At 40.5% G+C, this 14,440-nt stretch overlaps 1 protein-coding gene across 1 annotated transcript in view; it reads left to right on the top strand.

Moving 5' to 3' along the window:
* Nucleotides 1-14,440, top strand: part of GPSM1 (G protein signaling modulator 1) — a 137,729-nt gene that overhangs the window by 10,931 nt on the left and 112,358 nt on the right. The window lies entirely within an intron of this gene.

A 14,440-nucleotide genomic window follows, 5' to 3' on the forward strand; every position in this document is an offset into this window, starting at 1 on the left:
ATTTATTTAACATGACGCGGGAAAACACCTGAGATTTTAATTTTTTGCATATACACACATATACATATACTGTGTTTCTCCTAAAACACGACCCACCCCAAAAAGAAGGCCCAGCACTGTTTTTTGCGCTTGTGTTAAAATTAAGCCCTACCCCCAAAATTTGGCCCTATTTAAGCACAGGCACGGCCAGGCTTGCCGGAGTGAATGACGGCAGGCTTTTTTGGGTGGACGGTTACCGGTAGCTGGAGCGACTGTTACAGGTAGGCAAGGGTGTGTGACGGGTGAAATCTACCTTCCTTACCGGTTCGGAAGTGCTCGTGCCACCTGCGTGTCACATGTGCGGCAGATCCTCTGCACATGCGTAAAACTTTCTGCACATGCACAGAGAGTAAAAAACACATTACTTCCTGGTTAAAACCAGGAAGTAATGACACCCGGGTGGGTCAGCAGAGGCTTATGCTGCCATCACTACCGGTTCTCCAAAACACCTGCCACAATCGCTACTGGATCACCCGATCCGATCCAAACCAGGATCCAAACTTAGATGCCTCTCCCGCTGACAAATGTGTTGAGCTGATATCAGGCTTGACACCAGGAGCATTTCACCCCTAGTGCGCGAGGCGTGTGGCTTGCGTCGCTTGCTCTTGTCGGCCGTAAAAGAAGTGGCCCGGTGGCCAGGTCAGACGCATGGGGGAAAAATTAAGACACCCCCAAAAAGAAGGCCTAGCCATTTTCTGGGGGGTCAAAAGAAAAGACCCGGTCATATTTTTGAAGAAACACGGTACATACAGGGGTGAAATGCTGCCGGTTTGGACCGGATCGCCCGATCCGGTAGCGATGATGGCAGGTGGTTTGGAGAACCGGTAGCAAAAATCCCTGCCCTCCCCCCATGCCCAGCTGAGCCGCACAATCATCAGAGGCTTTTTTTTTTTTTTTACTTTTAAAAGCATTTTATCTACAACCTCTTCAGCCAAAAAAATGCTTTTAAAAGTAAAAAAAAAAAAAAAAAGCCTCTGATGATTGTGCGGCTCAGCTGGGATCCTCAAAGGCTTTTAAAAGAAAAAAACCCCTTTTTATCTTTTAAATGCCTCTGACGATCCAAGCTGAGTTGCTGGGATCGTCAGAGGCATTTAAAAGAAAAAAAGTCTCTGCCGATCAGGCAACTCAGCTGGGATCGTCAGAGCCTTTTGAAAGCATTTTTTTTACAACCTCTTCGCTGAAGAGGTTGTAGAAAAAATGGTTTTAAAAGTAAAAAAAAAAAAAAATTAGCCACGCCCACCCAGTCACATTACCCCACCACCACCAAGCCACGCCCACAGAACCGGTAGTAACAAATTTTAGATTTCACCGCTGGGTACATACACATATACATACATGCATTCACTTGCCCCTCCTGAGACATAGATAGGTAGACAGACAGATATAGCATTTAGACTTATATACTGCTTTAAACCACTTTCTAAGTGATTTAGCATGAATGACGGCCTTACAACGTCTTCCCATGGAGTGAACCAAGTCTTTTAGTTCTGCAGCTGTTCTAATGTGAAACCAAGATCGAAGGATGGCTTCTGTTAACTGGGTTTTACTGCTGAGTCGCTTCTGTCTAACCAGTTTCTTTAGTCGGAAAATCCATAGATTTTCAATTGGGTTAAGATCTGGGCTATTCCCAGGCCGTTCCAGCAGTGGAATAGGATTATCTTGAAACTCCAAATCAATTTATTTTCTGTGGGTATTAATTCGTTTTTCCATTCTTGCGCGTATAGTATCCTAGCTGCAGTAGTGATGTGGAGAATCAAATACCATTTTTCCTTAGTTATTTTGTCTGGTTTCATTCCTAATAAAAAAAATCTCTGGTTTCAGCTCTATATTATATCCGGTTAACAAAATTACTTATGAACCAAAAAGATTCTGATTATTACAAATGTTGGAATTTATGATATAATTGGGTGAAAGTGATATGGAATGATGGGACCAAACAACATTCCTGGGTCAGCCAGAGACAGTTTTTATTGCGCAAGGTTCAGAGGCAGATTGGTTCTTGCTATCTGAACAAGGAAAGAGCCCTGGTAGGACTGCTTTTATACATATCCAAGACAAAGGACTTTGCTGGCACAGCAGTTTTCCATATATGGTTAACATACATCCATTATAAGATAATTGACATTTCCTAATTACTAAATTCCTATATTATTTTCTAGTTCATAAGATTATCATAGCTAAACATCCTTTATTAGTTCTGTGATTGCTGATGCATAGATTTATGTCTTCCTTGGTTCCATATGGATGTCCTTACATTCTTGACGACCAGGTTCTTCAGAAGATATATATATATTACCCAGGATGTAATTTATCTGACTTAGTGTAATCTTCCAAACAAGTATTGTTCTTCCAAACTAGCACATTTCTTTCTTAAAATAATAGGAATAGAGAGGGTCTTTTAGAGTTCATGTGGCTAAGCATGTTTTTCCCTTATAATAATGTGAATAGAGAGGGTCCTTTAGAGTCCATGTAGCTGACTCTGTATGATTCCTATTTTATTCACATTATTCACATTAAAAGAAAAGAGAGGGAAATGAAATGGATTGTATTAGTGGTATAGGCACAGATTTGTGTACGTTAGTATGTACATATGTAAAGTATTGTATTTTTAAAAGGATTATCTTGAAACTCAAAAAAAAAAAGTGGTGTTATGAGCCATTAAACCTCAAAAATACACTTTTCCCAAAAGGTTTCCACAATTTTGGCCACTACTGTAACTTCCTCCCTCCCTCCCTCCCTCCCTCCCTCCCTTCCTTCCTTCTGACTAACAAGTTTCTTTAGTCGGCTCCATAGATTTTCAATTGGGTTAAGATCTGGGCTATTCCCAGGCCATTCCAGCAGTGGAATTGGATTATCTTGAAACTCAAAAAAAAAAAAAAAAAAAAAAAAAGTGGTGTTATGAGCCATCAAACCTCAAAAATACTCTCTTTCCAAAAGATTTCCACAATTTTGGCTACTACTGTACCTTTCTCCCTTCCTTCCTCCCTTCCTTCCTTCCTTCCTTCCTTCCTTCCTTCCTTCCTTCCTTCCTACCTACCTACCTACCTACTTATTTCCTTCCTTCCTTCCTTCCTTCCTTCCTTCCTTCCTTCCTTCCTTCCTTCCTTCCTTCCTTCCTTCCTTCTGACTAACAAGTTTCTTTAGTCGCCTCCATTGATTTTCAATTGGGTTAAGATCTGGGCTATTCCCAGGCCATTCCAGCAGTGGAATTGGATTATCTTGAAACTCAAAAAAAAAAAAAAAAAGTGGTGTTATGAGCCATCAAACCTCAAAAAGACGCTTTTCCCAAAAGATTTCCACAATTTTGGCTACTACTGTACCTTTCTCCCTTCCTTCCTCCCTTCCTTCCTTCCTTCCTTCCTTCCTTCCTTCCTTCCTTCCTACCTACCTACCTACCTACTTATTTCCTTCCTTCCTTCCTTCCTTCCTTCCTTCCTTCCTTCCTTCCTTCCTTCCTTCCTTCCTTCCTTCCTTCCTTCTGACTAACAAGTTTCTTTAGTCGGCTCCATAGATTTTCAATTGGGTTAAGATCTGGGCTATTCCCAGGCCATTCCAGCAGTGGAATTGGATTATCTTGAAACTCAAAAAAAAAAAAAAAGAAAAAAAAAAAGTGGTGTTATGAGCCATCAAACCTCAAAAATACTCTCTTTCCAAAAGATTTCCACAATTTTGGCTACTACTGTACCTTTCTCCCTTCCTTCCTCCCTTCCTTCCTTCCTTCCTTCCTTCCTTCCTTCCTTCCTTCCTTCCTACCTACCTACCTACCTACTTATTTCCTTCCTTCCTTCCTTCCTTCCTTCCTTCCTTCCTTCCTTCCTTCCTTCCTTCCTTCCTTCCTTCCTTCCTTCCTTCTGACTAACAAGTTTCTTTAGTCGCCTCCATTGATTTTCAATTGGGTTAAGATCTGGGCTATTCCCAGGCCGTTCCAGCAGTGGAATAGGATTATCTTGAAACTCCAAAAAAAAAAAAAAAAAAGTGGTGTTATGAGCCATCAAACCTCAAAAAGACGCTTTTCCCAAAAGGTTTCCACAATTTTGTCCATTACTGTAGAGTTGGGATAAGGCAGAGAGAGAGACAGAGAAGATATCTTTACGCATGGAGGATTTTCTACAATTCCAGGACAAAAACTTGATCGAGACTTGATGTGTTTTCCGATGTTCTGGTGTTGGAACCGGTGGCTTTTCTCCTCCTTGCCCTGCATGGAGCCTCACAGATGTTTTTAAAGGTTTCAAAAATTCCCAGTTAGACAATGCCCAGGAATAGTGGCCATGGCTCACCACAGCAGAGAGGCTGGGTGTGTATAAAATCAATTTAAAAAAAAAAAAAAAAAGGAATGTGGTTATTATCCATTGCTGGCTTGGCTTCATCTCTCTACCCTGCTCGGTGTTGAGAGAAATAATTAATACTCCCTCTTTTTAGAGTCTTTTTCTAAGTCCTATTTATGGATCTCCGTCCCGCCTAAATTGAGGGAAGAGCCCTCAATTTTTCATGCTTGCTCTAAGGACCAACCGTCTTGGCTTTCAAACCACGATTGGGTTTAGGATTACATTTAAGCCCAATTGTGGCCGATTTGGCTTCTCATACGTTGTACATTTTTAAAAATGTATTTATATCTTGCCTTCATTATTTTTGCGTATAACTCAACGCGGCGAGCATACATAATACTCCTTCCTCCTCCTCTTTGTCCCACAACAACCCTGGGAAGTGAGTTGGACCAGGGAGTGGGTTCTACTACCTTACTACCGGTAGTAAATTGCAAACCAGTAGTAAAGTACTAGTAGTACCTAACTACCGGTAGTAAATTGGAAACAGGTAGTAAAGTACTAGTAGTACTTTACTACCGGTTTGCAACAGGGCCATGCACTCTCGCTTTGCTCTCTCTCACGCTCTTTTGCGCATGCGCAGAAGCGTTCTGTTGACGTCAGGGTCGGTGGGCGGAGCCTCCTGCCGGTTTTACTACCAGTTCTATAGAACTGGTCCAAACCGGGGGCAACCCACCACTGGGTTGGACTGAGAAAAAGTGACTGGCTCAAGGTCACCTAGTTGATTTTCATGGTTAATCCGAGACTAGAACTCACCATCTCCTGGTGATTGACTGCAAATCACCCAGCCTACTTTCATGCCTTAAGGCGGGCTTAGAACTCACCGTCTCCTGGTGATTGGCCCAAAATCACCCAGCCCTCTTTCATTCCTAAGGCGGGACTAGAACTCACCATCTCCTGGTGATTGACCCATAATCACCCAGCCCTCTTTCATTCCTAAGGCGGGACTAGAACTCACCGTCTCCTGGTGATTGGCCCAAAATCACCCAGCCCTCTTTCATTCCTAAGGCGGGACTAGAACTCACCATCTCCTGGTGATTGGTCCAAAGTTACCCAACTGGCTTTCATGCCAGAAGGTAAAACTAGAACTCACTGTTTCCTGGTGATTGGCCCAAAATCACCCAGCCCTCTTTCATTCCTAAGGCGGGACTAGAACTCACCGTCTCCTGGTGATTGGCCCATAATCACCCAGCCTTCTTTCATTCCTAAAGCGGGACTAGAACCCTCAGACTCCTGCTGATTGGTCCAAAGTTACCCAACTGGCTTTCATGCCTAAGGTAGGACTAGAATTCACTATCTCCTTGTGATTGGCCAAGGTCACCTAGCTGGCTTTCGTGACTAAGGCAGAATTAGAACTCATGATCTTTTGCTTTCTAGCCTGGCGCCTTCACCACTAGATCAAACTGATCTATTTATTACGCAAAGCCGGCCAATGAGTGATGACACAGGTTAGTTCAGTGTTTTATAAAATGGAGGTAACGCTTTGAGAGTTGTTGGTCTACAACAGTAGTTAGTTTCAAATCCCGTCGCTACTCATTTGCTCGTGTGTGTGCGATGCTTCTGTGCATGTGCAGAGAATGTCCAGGCGGGTAGGCGGAGCCTCCCCAGCCACCTGCTACCACCAATAGCCTCCCACCGGCCAGTACGCTCCCATAGAGAGGGGATCCTCCGGGTGCCGTCGGCCAAACAATGTCGACTGGCGGCCCCCAGGGGGAGAGCCTTCTCTGTGGGGGCACCTATGATCTGGAACGAGCTCCCCCCGGAGATACGGAGGATCCCGGATCTGCGCATCTTCCGTCGCGCGCTTAAGACTTTTTTATTTCATCAAGCTGGCCTGGCCTAAATCTTCTCCCCCTTTTTAAATGCAAATTTTAATCTGTTTTTAAATTATGGGGTATTTTAAATTTGTTCAGCCAAATTATTTAATTCGTTTTTATTCTATTTTAAATTTTTGTATTCATGTGTTTTATCCTCTGGCTGTTCACCGCCCTGAGTCCTTTGGGAGTAGGGCGGTATAGAAATTTAATAAAATAAAATAAATAAATAAAAAATATACAATAATACATTATTAACACACCTGAAGAAATAATGGATGGAAACTGATCAAGGAGAGATTCAACCTGGAAATAAGGAGGAACTTTCTGACAGGGAGAGCAATCAACCCATGGAAGAGAAGTTGTGGGAGCTTCATCACTGGAGTCTTCCAAGAAGAGACTGGACTGCCATCTGTCAGAAATGGTGTAGGGATTCCTGCTTGGGCGAGGGGTTGGACTAGATGACCTACAAGATCCCTTCCAACTCTGTTAATCTGTAACCAAGAGGATTAGGGGACTGGAGGCTCAAACATACGATGAATGGTTGCAGGAACTGGGCATGGCTGGTCTAGTGAAGAGAAGGACCAGGGGAGACAGGATAGTCGTCTTCCAATATTTGAGGGGCTGCCACAGAGAGGAGGAAGGGGGTCAAGCTATTTTCCAAAGCACCCGAAGGTCAGACAAGGAATAATGTATGGAAACTGATCAAGGAGAGATTCAACCTGGAAATAAGGAGAAACTTCCTGACAGGGAGAGCAATCAACCCATGGAACAGAAGTTGTGTTCAGAAGTTGTGGAACCTTCATCACTGGAGGCTTCCAAGAAGAGACAGGACTGCCATCTGTCAGAAATGGTGTAGGCTCTCCTGCTTGGATGGATGGGCTGGACTAGATGACCTCCAAGGTTCCCTCCAGCTGGATTCTCTTCTTGATTCTCAGGTTCTCAAAAGTCTGAATTTTCCTCCTTCGTTCAATTTCCTGGCCAGCGTCCACCAGCTTGGATGGCTCGTAAATACAAACCCATTCGCAGGATTTTGTGGCTGCTAAAAAAAAAAAAAATCAATAAATACACAAAGAGCCTTCATTTTGACTGATACTGAATCTGAGTTAGTCTTAATTGGCTGTCATTCTCATCAATTGGCCCCACCTATTTATTTGTCCCGAGTCCACCTCCCACTTGATGTGTGGTCCAACCTCTAAGCCCAAATCAATATTTTACCCAGATTTTTTTTTTTAAAAAAAATCAATGTTTGCAAATATTTTAACACGCTGTTGCTTAATAGCATATGTTTTCCTTGCTTTATTTAATCTTCCTTGTGTTCTGCAGTGTTTACTGAAAATCAGTAGAGGCTTCTGTCTGTGAACAAGGCTGAATTTATAAACGGCAAAGGAAGAAACCGAGAAGCTTTTAATGGGATAATTTTGCACGCTTGAAGGGCTGCGCTTGTAGATACTGCTTGACCATATGTTGTACAAGTTCATTCGATGTGTAGGAATAACAGAATAACTCACCAACTCCTAGAGATGAAAAGGAATTTTGAGGTCTTCTACTCCAATCCCCTGCTGAAGCAAGAAACCCTATACCACTTCAGACAAATGGTTGTCCGATCTCTTCTTTAACAGATTAACAGAGTTGGAAGGGACCTTGAAGGTCATCTAGTCTAACCCCCCGCCCAGGGAGGAGACCCTACACCATTTCTGACAGATGGCAGTCCAGTCTCTTCTTGGAAGCCTCCAGTGATGAAGCTCCTACAACTTCCAAAGGCAACTTCTGTTCCATGGGTTGATTGTTCTCCCTGTCAGGAAATTCCTCCTTATTTCCAGGTTGAATCTCTCCTTGGTCAGTTTCCATCCATTATTCCTTGTCTGGCCTTTGGGTTCCTTGGAGAACAGCTTGACCCCCTCCTCTCTGTGGCAGCCCCTTAAATATTGGGACATTGCTATCGTGTCTCCCCTGGTCCTTCTCTTCACTAGACTAGCCATGCCCAGTTCCTGCAACCGTTCATCGTATGTTTTAGCCAGTGGTGAAATCCAAATTTTTTTACTACCAGTTCTGCAGGGGTGTGGCTTGTTGGGCGTGGTGTGGCTTGGTGGGCGTAGTATGGCTTGGTGGGCATGGCAGGAGAAGGATATTGCAAAATCTCCATTCCCACCCCACTCTGGGGCCAGCCAGAGATGGTATTTCTCGGTTCTCCGAACTATTCGTAATTTCTGCTACCGGTTCTTGAACTGCTCAAAATTTCCGCTACCAGTTCTCCAGAACCTGTCAGAACCTGCTGGATTTCCCTCCTGGTTGTAGCCTCCAGTCCCCTAATCCTCTTGGTTGCTCTTCTCTGCACTCTTTCTAGAGTCTTAACCTCTTTTTTATAGTGTGGTGACCAAAACTGGATGCAGTACTCTAGGTGTGGTCTTACTAAGGCTTTATAGAGCGGTATTAGTACTTCCCGTGATCTTGATTGCATCCCTCTGTTCATGCAACTTAGGAGTGCATTGGCTTTTTTGGCTGCTGCAGCACACTCTTGGCTCATATTTAATTGGTTGTCCATTAATTCACACTCAAATAACTGTGATGGATATCCATCTATCGCTTTGATAGAGAGCTATTCCTCCAGGTTTAAGCCCTCTCTCAAAACCCACCGTGGGCATCCTTCCCGGATTTCCCAGACAAATCTGTCAGATGTAAATGCCTTATTCTCTAATGTGTAAATAATGTATATATGGAACATCAGGGGTTAACTTATTCTTTGGACTTTAATGTATTCATAATTTACCACTCCCATTCCTGGCTCCACCCCTTGTATATATAAGGAGCCATCCTCCCCATTTTACTTGCTTCTATCTTGAATATTCAGCGAATATAGAATGCCTATTATGATTAAAGAAAAATATATTTAAATCTCTAACTTCTATTATCTTTATTGAGTCTGATCCTGAAAATATTGCAACAAGCTGGTAGCAGAGGATGGTTAATTGACTCAATAAGTAATTAAAAATGTCCAAGAAAGATAGGCCCAACACCAGGGCCTACAGCAAAGAAATAGAAACTGATCAAGAGACGATCAACGAATCCACTAATGCGATTTCGAGAGAATCCGAAGAATACACCACTGAAGAAGAAGAACTGATGAGTGAAAATAACGACCAGGAAGAAATCGAGATAGAAAATAACGAACTCAGGTCAGAGATATTAAAAATACTAAAAAGCCAAAAGAATGATGAGAGCCTCATCGCGGACCTCCAGGAGATGCTGAGAAACAGCGGAGCAGCGAGAGAGAAAAACGTCATTAAAGAAAAACCCAAAGATCAAAAAACTGTGAGTGAAATGACTACTGAGAAAATAGTTGTAAAAAAGAAAAGATGTGACATCGCGCGAAATTTTGAATGGCAGCCATCTTGGTTTCAATGAACTTCAAAAGAGAGTGAAGCAGAGCCAATCAAAAAGCTCAGTTCAAAATTTCTGGCGCGAAAAACGCTATCAGACGAAGAAAGTGAAAAAGAAGTCTCAAACTCTTCAGATGAATCAAAATCAGAAAGTGAAAACGATTTAACAAAGTCTCAAGTAAAGTCAGCAATGAAAACGCTTTTTGCTGCTTTTGGGCCAAGATTGAAAATTTCCAAGACATCAACAAAGAAGCAAGAAATCAAACCGACAACTCAAGACCTGCACGCTCCCATCCTGACTTCGAAAACGACGACACCCGAGCCCAGAGAGCCATGCCGATTCCGTCCTACACCGCAGACAGAATCGAGTGCCAGCGCACACAAGAGAAAGAGAAGAACCGTCGCCATCACCAAAGCCCCAAAAACCGAGCCAGAGACCGACTCATCTGAAGAGGAGCGGATCGAGAGAGCTGAAATGGAGAGAACCTTCCACAACGGCGCCAAAGAAGAAATGAGCAACGCGCATGTGCAAAACTACGTAGACAGCCCCGAAAGACTTGAACTGGCCAGAGAACCGCGCAGACTCGTTACAAGCATCCCAATGCCGTTCTGTAATTTCCTGCACTTGAGAGACCACGGACTGCCTCAGGTTGTAAGTAATGGACAAAATAATATGGGGAATTTACCCAGTGACTTCCCAAAACTTAGAGTTGATGGCATTAATTTACAAGAGTGGTACCAACAGCTTCAGGTTATTTTTATGAAAGAAAATTTACTATTCTTTATAACTAGTCCTCCAAGAAGACCTTGGACTTTAAAAATAGATTGTTTACATCATAGAGCATTTTTCATAATAATTTCTAGCGTGTCTCCTGCAATGTATCATAGCATCAAACCAAACCTAACTGTATCAGAAATAATTCAATGCATGTTTAATCTATTTCACAGCAATAGCGTAGCCACAACCACAAGAATGTCTAAGGATTTCTTTTCTTCTAGAGTGAAACCAGGGGTTTCTATAAGTGAGCATTTGATAAATCTAAACAAAATAAGAGCTGAGCTGCAATTGAGGGGGGAAGTGATTTCAGATCAAACAATGAAAAGTGTTATTATCAATTCACTTGATCCATCATGGGATAGCTTTATGTCACACTTAGATACCATTAATTTGGGATATTTATCAATAGAAAGTCTATCTAACAAATTGATAGCAGAAGACAATTCAAGAAAAAATCGTTCCAGTAACCAAACAGAACACAAATCCTTTAGGAAAGTAGTCTTTCAAGATAAATATAATGAGGCCTTTAGATGCCACAATTGTGGATCCAGGGAACACAGTAGAAGAGATTGTCCCAAAGTCCCAAGGGAGAGACATAGGCCAGAATATAGGAGCAAATACAATTACAGACAATCTTCCACAGATAGACACAAATATAGAAGTCCACCAAATTACAGAGAAAGTAGAGGGGGTAGAGAAAATTCAAAAGAGAGAAAATCTGGGTCACTAAATGGGCTAAATAAACAAGACAGCATCAGAACACAACAAGATGAGAACAATAATTGGCTTATTGATTCTGGTGCAACAAATCACACCACTAACAACAAAAGTATATTATCTTCATTTACAGAAGATAAGTTTGTGATAAAGGTAGCTAATCAAGAAAAGGTTCAAGTATTAGGCAGAGGAAATGTGACCTTGCCTGGTTTAGGGAAAATAGAGGGGGTATTATTAATCCCAGAAATACCTCACAACATACTGAGTGCTATAAAACTAAGCAGAGAATCTGACATCAATATAGTTTTCTCAAAGGGGAAAGCAACTATAGAAAAGAACAAAACAAATGTAGGCACTGTGATGATAAAAGGGGGTCTACCCTATCTGATAACCAAAGAAAGATGGTTACATAACATTGATTCAAATATGGAAGATTGTATTGAAGCAGATGATGAAAATGTCAGTAACAGTGACAATGATGAATGTAAAATAACTCATGATAACAAAAATGCACACAATGAGAAGAAACCAAAAATAGGTAAACCAATTCATGATGAGTGTGCTCACATCTTACATAGGAAGTTAGGACATGCAAGCTTTCCTGTAGTACAAAAAATGACTGAACACGCAGAAGGTGTCAAAATAAAAAATTGTGAAAATTATTTGGAATGCTCAGTATGTAAATCCACCAAACTAAAAACCAGTCCCAGACCAAAAAAATCTAACAGATCAACCAACAATATTTTTGATTTGGTACATATGGACTTAGTTGGTCCATTAACTCCATCAATTACCTATAGAAAACGTTACTTCCTAACAATAGTGGATGATTACAGTCGCTATGGTTTTGTTTACACATTAAAGCACAAGGATGAAACCTTTCAGAAATTTAAGGAATTCTACAAACGCATAGAAACACAACATAATATCAAAATAAAACAAATTATGACAGATAGGGGATGTGAATTCATGTCTAAAGAATTCTCCCAATGGTTAAAGGATAGAGGGATGCTACATTTCACGTCCAATCCATTTTCTGCATTTCAAAATGGGATTGCAGAGAGAAAGAATTCCACACTACAAACCATGATTAGATGCACATTAGAGGATGCTGGTTTAGGCAAACAATTTTGGTCAGAAGCCTTACATTATTCAAATTACACTCAAAATAGGACATGGTCCAGTATTGTGAATAAGACACCATATGAGGTGATGTACAATAGAAAACCCAAATTAGCACACATGCACATATTTGGAGTTACTGCAGACGTACACATACCTAAACAATTGAGGAGAAAGGGAGAAAACGTATCCAGGAGATTAAGATTCATGGGATACGAAACTGGAACCAAAGGGTACAGATTCATTGATAATAATAACAAATTTATAGTATCCAGAACAGCTGTGTTCCATGAGCAGGCCAATTGGTCTAAATTGCACCTTAATGAAATATTTCCTAATAAAAGCAAAGATAATATATCTTGCGAGGAAGGAACAACAGAAAATCAAAGTATTAACAAAAGTAAGAACAAAACCAAAACTTGGACAAATAGTCAGCATAAAATAAAGACAGACACATTAACAAAAAAGGAAGCTAGATATTTGCATGACAACCATAGCAAACCTGAAAGAAATATTAGAAACAATAGAAACCAAATACCAAATAAATACAAAGATTACATAATGCATATGGATGAAGAACAAATAACACCTAATACATATGAGGAAGTATTGAAACTTCCCCGTGAAGAAAGAGAAAAATGGGAACTAGCTATGAAAAAAGAGATGGAAAGTTTACAAGGATTAAATGTATTCACACCTGCGATCGCACCTAAGGATAAAACAATTATAGGTACCAGGTGGATTTATAAAATTAAGAATTTAGAAGGAGGTAATACCTTATACAAGGCCAGACTAGTTGCACAAGGTTATGCACAAAAATATCCAGAAGACTATACTGACACATATTCACCAACAGTGAGAACAGAGAGTGTCAAAACAGCTCTTGTAGTAGCATCTGCACTCAATCTGGACGTGTTTCAATATGACATACAGACTGCATACTTACACGCAAAATTAGATAAGGAAATATATGTAAGAGCACCACACAGTCAATACACTAATAAGAACGAAATTTGGTTATTAAATAAGAGTCTGTACGGATTGAAGCAATCTGGCAAAAGATGGTACGATTGTTTGGTAAAAGTACTTAAGACCATGGATTTCAACGCCATCACTGCTGATAACTGTTTCTTTGTAAAAAAGAGTAATGATCATATTGAATTTGTATTAATTTATGTTGATGATATTTTATATATTGGAAAGCATAAAGAGAGCAGGGAAATCTTTGTAAATAAGTTAAACGAACACTTCTCATTAAAATCACTATGTAGAGTGAACAAATACCTTGGTGTACAAATTAACAAAACAAAAAGGGGATTCAAACTTACTCAGAAAGATAAAATCATTGAACTCCTAAACAAATGTAACTTAAATAATGCCAAAACATGTGACACACCTATGCAAACTGATTTTCTCAGAAACATTGATGAATCTTCCCCTGAGTTTAAAGACAACACATTTTACAGATCAGTTATAGGTTCACTCCTTTATATATCTAATTGGACTAGGCCAGATATTGCATTACCTCTCAATTTATTGTCAAGATATGTTAGCAGACCAACCTTGTATCATTGGGAAGCTGTCAAAAGAATTTTAAGATATCTAAAAAGTACATTAGATTTTTGTTTAATATTGGAACCCAATAATGACAAAGAACCAAAAATTACTTGTTATGCTGATGCAGATTGGGCTGGTGATACATCATGCAGAAAGAGTACCTCTGGTTATGTTTTTCTATTGAACGATTGTCCAGTTTACTGGTATACTGGTAAACAAGAACTGGTAGCCACTTCTACCACAGAAGCGGAATATGTTTGCTTGTCTAAAGCTGCAAATAACCTTGTATGGTTCAACGATTTGATCACAGATGTTTGGAAGAAACCTACTTTACCATTTATTATGCATGAAGACAATAAAGCGGCCATTGAAATATCTAGATCCGATGCAATTGGACAAAGGTCCAGGCATATTGATATAAAATTTAAGCACGTGAGACAACTATCTCAAGACGGATTCATCAAAGCAATACATTGTGATACTTCTGAACAATTAGCTGACATATTAACAAAACCCTTACCTTCTAAACAACACAAATATTTAACTTCTAAATTATATGTATTATATTGTCCTGAATCTGAATGTAACTGGTGTTGTATAACGAACCGGCATTTAGAGGGGGATTTGTCAGATGTAAATGCCTTATTCTCTAATGTGTAAATAATGTATATATGGAACATCAGGGGTTAACTTATTCTTTGGACTTTAATG

Source organism: Pituophis catenifer, unplaced genomic scaffold (genome assembly GCF_029215685.1).
Source record: "Pituophis catenifer annectens isolate HBS135680 unplaced genomic scaffold, rPitCat1.0.hap2 SCAF_17, whole genome shotgun sequence".
Lineage (NCBI taxonomy): Eukaryota > Metazoa > Chordata > Lepidosauria > Squamata > Colubridae > Pituophis > Pituophis catenifer.